The sequence below is a fragment of the Mobula hypostoma genome, chromosome X1 (genome assembly GCF_963921235.1).
Source record: "Mobula hypostoma chromosome X1, sMobHyp1.1, whole genome shotgun sequence".
NCBI lineage: Eukaryota > Metazoa > Chordata > Chondrichthyes > Myliobatiformes > Myliobatidae > Mobula > Mobula hypostoma.
The window spans coordinates 32,371,699-32,385,165 of NC_086128.1; the positions used below are offsets into that span (position 1 = coordinate 32,371,699).

The window sequence follows — 13,467 nt, forward strand, 5'->3', positions numbered from 1 at the left end:
GAAAGTCACTCCCAATGACCTATGAACCTGAAGGCCATCCTCCTGCACCATTTCTTTAGCCACACATTTATCTGACATATCCTATTAATCCTATATACTCGCTGCTCGTGGCACCAGAAACAATGCATTGATTATAACCTTGGAACACTGAAGAGGATGGTGAATTTAATCACTGATGTCAACCTACACTGGGAAAATCTCAACATTTCAATGCAGGAACCTTCATTTTTACTGGGCACTATGGTGCAACTGGGCAGATTGGTAGAGGACCTTTATCTTGGGGGTATTAAGTGCAAGGCCCATTTTCTCTTTTGCTTCAGCGCATGAGTTGACACTGTTCTGGTGCTTGGCTTCAGAATGTGGTAAATGCAAGCATCACATGCACACTACAGACTTCTGTAGCTGGGCTACTCTCATTCTGGAGTGTGGTCAAAAGTATTCAAACATACTTAGCAGTCTGTTTGTGAAGCTTCAAATCACATTGATGTCAACAGAATTTAATTTTTAAACAAGCAGTAAATAGATAGCAAGTCAGGCAGTATCCATGGAGGGGAATAAACAGCCGATGTTTCACACTGAGACACTTTCCCCAACCAACCACCTCTACCAACCTCCCCCCGCCCCCCGCACCTGGTCTCATCTTTTACCAGCCAGCTTGTACTCCTTTCCCTCTACCCTCTGTTGTAGCGTGGATGAATCACTGGAGAGACAGTCACTGGTAGATACAAAGCAGCTTCTTTATTCGACACAAGGTACAGCAGGCATCTACGGACAGAGACGCTTTCAGTAGAAAGGTCTGCTAGCCCAATGTGGGCTCGATATTTATATGCTAAACACAAAGGCAGTCACTACTTAAAAAGTTATAGATAATGCATAGACAATGCTCCCTACTGAAGCTACATACAAAATATCATACCACCTAACTCCATCCTTTCCTTCAAATACCAACACGTCTGGGTTGGTATCCACAGCCTTTAGGAATGCAATTAAATCCACAATACATTTATTTGGCATTTTACGTGCTAACATAGAAGACGATTAATATTTATAATGTATAGATAATACTGTTTTCGAAACTACAGCATCAGGTCAAACTACGGCACCAGAAGCATCTGGTGTTCACACCTTTTCAGGAAGTGCATTATTGTGGACTCAATCCACAGTATTTTGTCAAATAGTCAAATAGAAGTCTGGTGGCCAAAGTCATTTAAGTGTAAACAAATCACCTACCCAAAAAAACTCACTCTAACACCCTCTTTATTCTGGTTTCCGCCCCCTTCTTTTCTGGTCCCAATGAAGGGTCTCAGCCCAAAGCTAGGGCAGCATGGTAGCATAGTGGTTAGCACAATGCAGTACAGGCAACCTGGGTTCAATTGCCGCCGCAGCCTGTAAGGAGTTTATATGTTCTTCCTGTGACCTCATGGGTTTCCTCCCGCAGTCTAAAGACTGACCAATTGGGAGGTTAATTGGTCATTATAAACTGACCCATGATTAGGCTAGGATTAAATCAGGGATTGCTGGGCGGCATGGTTTGATGGGCCAGAAGGGCTATTTCACACTGTATCTGGATAAAATTTTAAAAATTAAAATATAAAGCATTGACTGTTTATTCCCTTCCATAGATGCTGCACGGCCTGCTAAGCTTTATTTATTTATTTATTATTTAGGGACACAGGGTGGAACAGGTCCTTCCGGCCCAACAAGTCGCACTACCCAGCAACCCACTTATTTAACTCTGGACTAATCACAGGACAATTTACAATGACCAATTAACCTATTAACTGGTACATCTTTGGAATGTGGGAGGATACCAGAGCACCCAGAGGAATCCCACATGCCCACAGGAAGTTCATACAAACTTTTTTACAGACTGTGTCAGAATTGAACTCCGAACTCTGACATTCTGTATGTGTTGCTCGTGTTTGTGTTAGTAAATAAATAGAAGAGCACAAGTACCAGGAAACTGCATATTCAGTTAAAACTTCATACACAGAGATTCAAAAACTTTAATTATGCGTTACTTTGCTCTCCTGTGGTTAAAGGTTCAACTCTCAGTGGTGGACAGTGCTCGAAAAACCACTGTACTGTTGCGATTTCACACCTAGGCTGTAAAAGTGAAAACGACCTATGTGGGAAAACTGAACACTTCAAGGTTGGCTGCAAAAAAACATGCTTTAGGCATAATTGAGTGCAAAAGAGCTAACAACTCACTGCTGTCCTATTTCGGGCAATGTTGGGCACATGCTTCTAAACGATAGTAGGAAGGATACCTGAGCACAGAGCAAATTTTACTGCTTTAGGACCGCATTCACTTTTGCAAATGTTCATGAAAGAGGAAAACATACTCAATTAAAATTACTTACATGGAAGTACTTTACATACTTAGGATTTAAAAAACTGCATACCTTAAACAAATGAAATAATCTAGCACTAATTGCATGAAGTGCTAACATTTGAAATAGATGCAGTGCGAAGAACAACGTAATGAAAGGTCATCTACTAAAACTCTCTCCACTGATGCTGCCCGATATGCTGGGCATTTCCCCATTGTGTTCTATTAGCACAAACAGGAATGCTTGCAGTATAATCCAGCCTAAATTTCTAATCTTCTAATTTCTATTCCCTGTGTACAAAATACAAGGTTAACAAATCAAACTAATATCCCAATTTTGTATCCAATTAATACCTCTTTTGTCCTTGTGTATGATAAGGATTCCCCTTGATGAAAAACGATGTAAAAACAACCATTCCAAGAAAAAACAACACACACCGCCTTTCCATGTGATTATTTATCACTTGACAAATGTATCACATGCTGTAATCATCACAGAAAACATGCCATTTAACAAAATGCAGCGAGAAACAAGGCAAGAACAAGAGCCTAACTGTTATTAAATCACAAACTTCAGGGAATCCACAACGTAAATATTATAAACAAAACTGTTACTAGATTGTAATGTTTCTAAGCTCTTAACCATGGGCCATGTTTGGCTAAATTTTCAAAACAAATCACTAATTTAAGTGCATTTTGAAAACGGTTATGTTTTCTGCTCCATTGATTTTGACAGTTACATCCTTTTAATAAATGTTAATTCCAGATGTTTGTTTCATTGATGTTACATTCGAGAAATATTATAAAAAAATTGAAATTACAGTCATGCCAAACTGTTTTAGTTCTTGCAGGATTCTGCCACCATTGAGCTTTCAAATATGTTTTATCCAAGTGAAAGGTTGTACTTACCCAGTCTTATGACTCAATATTCTTCACTCCATACTCTGTTTCCTGGTAAAGGAAAATTTGCCAGTTAAAATTATTTTACATCAGATTATTTGCTTCCTGAAGAGTGTTTTGTTGCATCAGTTATGAATTGGAAACCCACTGAGTTATCATTATCTAGTTTCACAAATCTTTCTCCATCTTCAACATTCATGTAATGGGACAATTAGGCTAGATTTTCCTTGGTTACCTCTGCAATCTACATAATGAGCAAAAATGTTATGTTCTCCAAAATAAAGTCAAAGAGTCCAAGTGTTTTACAGCACTAAAATAGGCCTTTCAGCCAAAATTGTCACGTTGATAAAGGTGTCTTCTTGAGCTAGTCCAATTTGTCGCATTTGACCCAGCCCTCCAAATCAAGTTCAAGTTTATTGCCATTCAACCAGAGACATGTATACTGCCAAACAAAACAATGCTCCTATGGAACAAGGTGAACAACACAATACATATAACTCACACAAAGGCTGTGGAGGCCAAGTCATTGGGTAGATTTAAAGTGGAGGTCAATAGGTTCTTGATTAGTCAGGGTGTCAAATGTTATGGGGAGAAGGGAGAAGGGAGAAAGCAGGAGAATGGAGTTGAGAGGGATATTAAGTCATCCATGATGGAATGGTGGAGCAGAAGCGATGGGCTGCATGACATAATTCTGCTATGTCTTATAACATAGAAACATAGAAAATCTACAGCACATTACAGGCCCTTCAGCCCAAAATACTATGCCGACCATGTAACCTACTCTTAGAGACTGCCTAGAATTTCCCTACCACATAGCCCTCCATTTTTCTAAGTTCCATGTACCTATCTAAGAGTCTGTTACAAGACCCTATTGAATCCGCCTCCACCAACTTCGCTGGCCATGCATTCCACGCACCCAACACAAATAAATTAACAAATAATAAGGTGCATTTAGGGCACAACTTTAAAAAGTGAATAGTATATACTACTGGCTCTTCATATGCAATGAGACCTGGGCGGTGGCAAGAAGTTCAGTAGTCTCCTGCCTGGGGAAGAAGCTGTTTCCTACCCGAACAGTCCTTGCTCTACAGCTGCAGTACTTCCTGCCTGATGGTAGGGAGTCAAAAAGATTGTTGGATGGATGGGAGGGATATGTCATTCGTATTTGATGTATCTGTCCAAATGTCTTTTAAACACTATAATTGTACCCATCTCTACAGATTCCTCTGGCAGCTCGTTCCATATACCCACCACTCTGTGGAAAAACTTGTCTTTCTGGTCTCACTTAGATCTTCCACTCTCAACTTAAACCTACACCTATCAAAGTTGCTGGTGAACGCAGCAGGCCAGGCAGCATCTCTAGGAAGAGGTACAGTCGATGTTTCGGGCTGAGACCCTTTGTCAGTCACTGCTCCCCATTAAACCTACACCTTTTAGTCTCCCCTACCTATTGTGGAAAAAAAGAAACTGATAATTAACTTTTTATTTAAGAGATACAAAACAGTAACAGGCCCTTCGAGCCTAACAAGCCCGTGCCAACCAATTACATCCATGTGACCAATTAACCTACTAACCCATATATCTTTGTGGGAGGAAACCAGAGCACCCGGAGGAAACCCAAGTAGTCATGGGGGGAAACATACAAACTCCTTACAGACAGTGGCAGAAATTAACCCAGGTTGCTAGTGCTGTAATATTGCAATGCTAACTGCTACGTTACTGTGCCACCCCTATGATCTTGTAAATCTCTATAATGTCACCACAGAGCCTCCTTCACTCCAGGGAAAGAAGTCACAGCCCACCCAGATCTTTTTTTAAAAAAATAATTTTAAGCTTTCTAGTCCCAGCAACTTGCTTGTGAATCTTTTCTGCACCCCCTCTAGCATAATCACATCCTTCCTGCGGTATCATGACCAGAACTTCACAAAATATTCCAGGTGCCATCTCATCAATGCCTTATACAGCTGTAACACAATGTCCTAACCCTTGTACTCAGTGCCCTATCTGATGAAGGCAAACATGCTACACACCTTCCTCACCACCTGATTTAATGCTATTGCCACTTGCAGGGTACTACATTTATTTATTGAAATACAGCATGGGATAAGCTCTTCCAGCCCTTTGAGCCGTGCTGTCCAGCAATCCCGCAATTTAATCCTAGCCTAATCATGGGACAATTTACAATGAAAAATTAACCTAACTGGTACACCTTTGGACTGTGGGAGAAAACTGGAGGACCTAGAGATTCCACAGGGAAGGCATACATACTCCTTACGGATGACGCTGGAATTGAACTCTGAGGCCCTGAGCTATAATAGCTTCACGCTAACCACTACGCTACCGTGGCACCCACATTCTTATACTTGTAGATCGCTCTGCTGTGCCACTTACTCATTTACTGTGGAAGTACTACCCTGGTTTAACTTCACAAAATGCAACACTTCACACTCCTCACTACCACCACCCCACTCCCCCACCGTCAATCCAAGTTAAACTCTACCTGCCATTCTTTAGCCCAATTTCCAAGTTGATCTCAATCCTGTTGTAACCTTTAGACAACCTTCTTCATTGTCCAACATGCCATCAATGTTGGTGTTACAGTGGCGTGCAAGAGTTTGGGCACCCCTGGTCAAAATTTCTGTTACTGTGAATAGCTAAGCGAGTAAAAGATGACCTGGTTTCCAAAAGGCATAAAGTTAAAGATGACACCTTTCATATTTCAAACAAGATTTCTTTTTTTATTTCCATCTTTTACAGTTTCAAAATAACAAAAAAGGAAAAGGGCCCGAAGCAAAAGTTTGGGTACCCTGCATGGTCAGTACTTAGTAACACACCCTTTGGCAAGTATCACAGCTTGTAAACGCTTTCTGTAGCCAGCTAAAAGTCTTTCAATTCTTGTTTGGGGGATTTTCACCCATTCTTCCTTGCAAAAGGCTTCTAGTTCTGTGACATTTTTGGGCCATCTTGCATGCACTGCTCTTTTGAGGTCTATCCACAGATTTTCGATGATGTTTAGGTCAGGGAACTGTGAGGGCCGTGGCAAAAGCTTCAGCTTGCACCTCTTGAGGTAGTCCATTGTGGATTTTGAGGTGTGTTTAGGATCATTATCCTGTTGTAGAAGCCATCCTCTTTTCATCTTCAGCTTTTTTTTAAACAGACGGCGTGATATTTGCTTCCAGAATTTGCTGGTATTTAATTGAATTCATTCTTCCCTCTACCAGTGAAATGTTCCCCGTGCCACTGGCTGCAACACAAGCCCAAAGCATGATCGATCCACCCCCGTGCTTAACAGTTGGAGAGGTTTTCCTTTCATTAAATTATGCACCCTTTTTTCTCCAAACATACCTTTGCTCATTGCGGCCAAAAAGTTCTATTTTAACTTCATCAGTCCACAGGACTTGTTTCCAAAATGCATCAGGCTTGTTTAGATGTTCCTTTGCAAACTTCTGACACTGAATTTTGTGGTGAGGACTCAGGAAAGGTTTTCTTCTGATGACTCTTCCATGAAGGTCATATTTGTGCAGGTGTTGCTGCACAGTAGAACAGTGGACTACCACTCCAGAGTCTGCTAAATCTTCCTGCAAGTCTTTTGCAGTCAAACGGGGGGTTTTGATTTGCCTTTCTAGCAATCCTACGAGCAGTTCTCTCAGAAAGTTTTCTTGGTCTTCCACCATTTCTGTTAACTACTATTTCTTAATTACATTATGAACTGAGGAAATAGCTACCTGAAAACACTTTGCTATCTTCTTATAGCCTTCTCCTGCTTTGTGGGCATCATTTATTTTAATTTTCAGAGTGCTAGGCAGCTGTTTAGAGGAGCCTATGGCTGCTGATTGTTGGGACAAGGTTTGAGGAGTCAGGGTATTTATAAAGCTTTGAAATTTGCATCACCTGGCTTTTCCTAACGATGACTGTGAACAAGCCATAGCCCTAACAAGCTAATTAAGGTCTGAGACTTTGGTAAAAGTTATCTGAGAGCTCAAATCTCTTGGGGTGCCCAAACTTTTGCACGGTGCCCCTTTCCTTTCTTTCACTCTAAAATTGTACAAAATAATACACTAATCTTGCTTAAAATGTTGAAAAGAATGTTTCATCTTTAACTTTATGACTTTTGGAGATCAGTTCATCTTCTACTCACTTAACTATTCACAGTAACAGAAATTTTGACCAGGGATGCCAAAACTTTTGCATGCCACTGTATCTGCAAATTTACTAACCATGTTAAATACATTTTTAATATACATAACAAACAATGGTAGACACAGCACCAACTCCTGTGGCACACCACTGGTCAAAGAACTGTATAACACTCCTTCGCTACCACCAAGCCAATCTTGTATACAACTGGCGAGCACATGTGATCTAACTTTCCGGTCCAGCTTACTGCAGACTAGCCTATGATGGACTGGGCTTAATGATCAAAGCTTTAAACAAGCAACTCAGAAGTTTATTATAGGCATCAGTTTCCTCAAAATTTATCAATTTTTCATTTTCATCCCTTTCAGTCACATCAGAGACCACCAAATACTAATCAGAATTAATGAAAAGGTTTCTCTCAGACACCAGACCTGCGGATAGCAAGCATCAGAAAATGTTGGACGTAGATGTGTGTAAAGATCATTAAAAGAAGAAAATACAGCAATAAAATTAGATTGTGTCCTGACGATCCAGTATTCCAGCGTGCCAGCCTTCCTGGAACCTTGTTCAAGTTATGATTTTTGGCGATAGCTAAGATAATTAACATTCCTTCATTATTCAGCTTTGCGTGCTTTCACAACCAAGTCCAATCTCCAATCTTCCCATTTCCTGCAAGAATCCCAGAATCTATCCCGTTCCCTTTACCAGAGAAATACAATGAGGCTAACTGTAGCCAAGATTAGCTAACCCCATACACACAGCTGATACAAGCCAGGGCCTTCCTGGTTTACATAGCACAGTTCTACCATGGGCAGCTGATTTCTATTTGCATCTCAGCTTGTGGTAGATGGAACATGATAGCAAACAGCAGCATTGTCACACAAATACAAGATCTAACTTCTGTATTTCCCTTCAGTATCAAATTCAGGAATCACAGTCCTGTCTAAAAAACTAAAACACTTGGTAACCGTTGTCTGTTGAAGAAAACTACTTTGCATGACTTTGCAGGGAAATTATATAACAGACAGGATCAAAACAAAGGGTGTAACCAGTATCTCAGGAACTGGACCTATTAAAATTATTATGTGAGAGGGGTTCTATTTGGCTGCAATTTTCAGTCTACAGACATAACGACTGAATCCAAAAATAATAAAACATTATTGCTGTTAAAATATCTGGAGATAGTTTTAACTATTTCAGGCCTGTAACACATTCAAATCATATACAATGTTTGTAATGTATTTAATTTAGATAGAACAGTGAAAATGCATTGTATATCTCTACTCTACTCTCAAAAATCCACCAATAATCCCTTTCCTGATTACTTTTCAGACATCCCAGTTTGTGTGTACATGTGCATGAATAACCTACAGATTCTTTGTGCCTTACAAGTTATGAAGCAATGTCATTTGGTAAGACATTAAAAATCTCCCTTTGCTTGTTCTATCTCAGAGATGTTTAAACATTTTTTTCAAACAACTATTGCTACAACTGTGAATAAACTCACACAGACAGAATATCTTTAGGAAAGATAAGGCAGCTTTAGAGAGGGTGTAGAGGAAATTAGAGAGGGTGCAAAGGAGATTATGTTCTATGAGGAAAGGTTGAGTGAGTTAGGGCTTTTTTCTTAAGGAGCCAAGGAGAATGAAAGGTGACTTGATAGAGGTGTACAAGATGATAAGAGGCCTACGTAGATAAGAATGTACAGTCAGCACTTCCCCCCATCCCAAGGCAGAAAAGGCTAGCATAATTTGAAGATGATTGAAGGAATGCATTACGGGATATCAAAGGTAGTTTTTTTTTGGCACTCAGAGAGTGGTGGGTGAGTGGAGCACGCTGCCTGGGGTGGTGGCAGAGGCAGATACATTAAAGACATTTAAGAGACTTATAGATAGGCACATGGATGAAAGAAAAATGGAGGGCTATTGGGAAGGAAAGCATTAGGTTATCTTGTAGTATATTAAAGGATCAGCTCAAAATGTGGGCTGAAGGGCCTGTGCTGTGCTGTACCATTCTATGTGCTTTACAGTTATGTCTTGAGTAATGGCTTAACTCAGCAGATCAAATTGAAAGTCAGTTGAGTAGATAGAGGCAAAATAAACATGAATAATATTTAAAATTCTTTATGTACTATGTACTTAATTATTAAAAGGTGTTAATAGGGATTGACATACAGATGGTCTTCAGAAACACCACCATGGGCCCAGTTAATTAGCAAGAAGCTATAAACCAGAAAGGCCCTGCATTAAATTTCTTTTTAGTTCTCAGTGTTATATATAGTTTCTTTACCCAAGGACAAGGTTCCAGTTAAAGACCACTAATCAACAATGTGCAAACATTAACATCAAATTTTTAAAAAAGATTGAGGCGAGTTGTGGTAATCTTAGTAGGGTTCTCAGAGGTCACATCTGGAGAATGGCCATGTGGTAAAAGTAAAAGAAATACTGAAAAATGGCAAAGAAAATGATTGTCATATTTATTGAATGTGTGGATCTCTAACACAAGACCATAAGAGATAGAAGGAGAATAAGCCCATTCATCCCACTAAGTCTACTTCACCATTCCATCATAGCTGATTTATTATCCATCTCAACCCCATTTTCTTGCCTTCTCCCTGTAACATTTGTCACCCTGATCAACCTCCACCTTAAATATACACAATGAACTGACCTGCAAAGCTGCCTGTGGCAATGATTCATCACCCGCTGGCTAAACAAATTTTTCCTCATCTGTATTCTAAGTGGACATTCCTCAATTCTGAGGGTGTGTCCTCTGGTCCTAGACTCCCCCACTATAGGAAACATCCTCTCCATATCCACTCTTTCTCGGCCTTTCAATATTTGATCGGTTTCAATGAGATCCCGCACCCCCCCCCCACTCTTTTATACTCCAGTGAGTATAGGCCCAGAGCCAAATGCTTCTCATATATTAACCCTTTCATTCCTGGGATCATTCTCGTGAACCTCCTCTGGATCCTCTCCAATGCCAACACATCTAATTCTCCAAGTGCAGTCTGCCTAATGCCTTAGAAATCCTCAGCAGTACATCCTTGCTTTTGTATTCTGGTCCTCTTGAAATCAATGCTAACATTGCATTTTCGTTCCTTACCACCGACTCAACCTGCAAGTTAACCTTCAGGGAATCCTACCTGAGGACTTTCAAGACCCTTTGCACCTCTGATTTTTGAATTTTCTGCCTGTTTAGAAAATAATCCACACCTTTATTTCTTCTGCCTTCACTATATTCTATCTGCCACTCTTTCTCCATTCCCCTATTCTGTTTAAGTCCTTTGTAGACACCCTGCTTCCTCAACATTACTTGCCCCTCCGCCCATTTTCATATCATCCACAAACTTGTCCAGATCATTGCCATATAACATGAAAAGAAGTGGTCCTAACACAGAATCTGCAGAACACCACTAGCCACTGGCAGCCAACCAGAAAAGGCCCCTTTTATTCCCACTCTTTGCCTCCTGCCAGTCAGCCAATCTTTTATCCACGCTAGCACTTTCCCTGTAATACCATGGGTTCTTATCTTGTTAAGCAGCCTTTTATGTGACAATTTGTCAAAGGGCTTCTGAAAATCCAAGTAAGCAACATCCACAGACTTTCCTTTGTCTACCCCATCTGTTATTTCCTCAAAGAATTCCAACAGATTTGTCAGGCAAAATTTCCCCTTGAGAAAACTATGCGGACTTTGGCCTATTTTATCATGTGCCTTCAAGTACTTCGAAACCTCATCCTTAACAATTGACTCCAACATCTTTTCAACCACTGAAGTCAGGCTAACTGGCCTATCATTTCTTTTCTTCTGCCTCCCTCCCTTCTTGAAGAGTGGAGTGACATTTGCAATTTTCCAGTCCTCTGGAACCATTACATAATCTAGTGATTCTTGCAAGATCATTACTAGTGCCCCTGCAATCTCTTCAGCCACCGTTTCCCCCTACAATTCCCCCGACACAACCGATCAACAGATAACGCAATAGCTACTGCTCTACATACCGTCCTTACATATCTGGAGAAGAAGGATGCTTATATGAGAATGCTGTTCTTGGACTACAGTTCAGCATTCAACACCATAATTCCATCCAGGTTCAACAGGAAGCCAAGAGACGTTGGCCTTGACCCTGCTTTGTGCAGCTGGATCCTGGACTTCCTGTCAGATAGCCAGCAGGTGGTAAGAGTGGGCTCCCTCACCTCCACCCCTCTTGACTCTCAACACAGGAGCCCCTCAGGGCTGCATATTGAGTCCCCTTCCTTTACTGCCTGTATACCCATGACTGTATCACCACCCACAGCTCCAATCTGCTAATTAAATTTGCCAATGACACTATAATGATTAGAGTGAACTCTTTCCGATTAATAAACATCTTCCCTTATATTATAAATTTCCATTTAAATTGATTGATAACTATTTTTCTTATCTTGGGATTAAAATTACTTGTAAATATAAAGATTTATTTAAGATTAACTTTTTACCATTAATAGACCATATTACTCAACTTTCATCTAAATGGTTTCCTTTATATTTAACTTTGATTGGTCGTATTAATGCAGTTAAGATGTTTTTTTTGCCAAAATTTTTATATGTGTTTCAGGCATTACCAATTTTTGTTCCAAAATCTTTCTTTGATAAAGTAGACTCTAAAATTTCTTCATTTATTTGGCAGAATAAAAATCCGAGACTGGGTAAAATACATTTACAGAAAGCTAAGAGAGATGGAGGTTTAGCATTACCGAACTTTAGATTCTAGTATTGGGCAATTAATATTCGACATATGAAATTTTGGTTACTTGATCAGGATAAACTATCTATTCCTAAATGGGTAGCATTGGAACTACAATCTGTTCAGGGCTATACACTTGGTTCTATTTTAGGTTCCTCTCTCCCTTTTGATTCGAAACGCCTTAAGCAGGTCTCTAACCCGATAGTTAAATATGCTTTGCGTATTTGGTTTCAATTCAGAAAATTTTTTGATCTTAATCAATTCGGGTTAGTGATTCCTATTTTAGGTAACATATTTTTTCCTCCCTCTTTTACGGATCGCGTTTTTCAAACTTGGAAGATTAAGGGTATTTTACGGTTTTTGGATTTATTTTTAGATGGTTCCCTTATGTCTTTTGAACAACTATCTAACAAATATAATTTATCAAGAATACATTTTTTTAGATATTTGCAAGTTAGAAATTTCCTAAGTACTATACTTTCTTCCTTTCCAATGCTTCCTCCTACATATATTTTAGATTCGATAATTAACCTTAATCCATGTCAGAAAGGTGCATTGGCTATGATTTATAATATTATTATGAAACTTAGGAAAGCTCCATTTGATAAGATTAGGGTAGATTGGGAACAGGAATTGGGGCTTACCATTTCTGTGGATGATTGGGGGCAGATTTTACAATTAATTAATACTTCCTCTATTTGCGCTAAACATTCCCTAATTCAATTTAAAGTTGTTCATAGAGCACATATGTCCAAAGATAAGTTAGCGCGTTTTTACTTGCATATTAATCCTTTTTGTGATAGATGTTCGGGGCAGATAGCCTCTTTAACTCATATGTTTTGGTCTTGCCCTACTTTGGAAACTTTTTGGAGAGACATTTTTAATATTATTTCTAAGGTGTTAAATATAGATATCTCTCCTCACCCTATTACTGCTATCTTTGGACTACCTAAAATTTCTAGTAATCTTTCCCCTTCAGCCCGTAGAATGATTGCATTTCTTACTTTAATGGCGAAAAGATGTATTTTACAACATTGGAAAGAGCTTAATGCTCCAACTACCTTTTTTTGGTTCTCCCAGACGATATTATGTTTGAATCTGGAGAAAATTAGAAGTAACCTTTATGATTCTTCATTTAAATTTGAACAGATTTGGGGATCTTTTATTCGATATTTTCATTTAATGTAATATATACCCTTCTTGTTTTTTTTTCACTGTTTTTAATGGAGGTCGGGATTGAGGACGTGATTTTAAGTTTAACTCTGTTTGGTTTCAAGTTAGCCCATTGCTTTGCTTTGCTTTTAGTTAGTTGCACGGTGGGTTGTTTTTTTGGGGTTTTTTTTTCTTTTTTTCTATCGATATATATATAAAA

General features: G+C 39.4%; 1 protein-coding gene across 5 annotated transcripts in view; it reads right to left on the reverse strand.

Annotated features, from left to right (window-relative positions):
- raraa (retinoic acid receptor, alpha a) overlaps nucleotides 1–13,467 on the reverse strand; it is a 735,685-nt gene that overhangs the window by 552,420 nt on the left and 169,798 nt on the right. For all 5 annotated transcript variants that reach the window (XM_063037129.1, XM_063037127.1, XM_063037130.1 and 2 more), the window contains one exon: nucleotides 3,242–3,283. The gene's annotated coding sequence lies outside the window, so the exon portion shown is untranslated. The remainder of the gene's footprint in view (nucleotides 1–3,241; nucleotides 3,284–13,467) is intronic.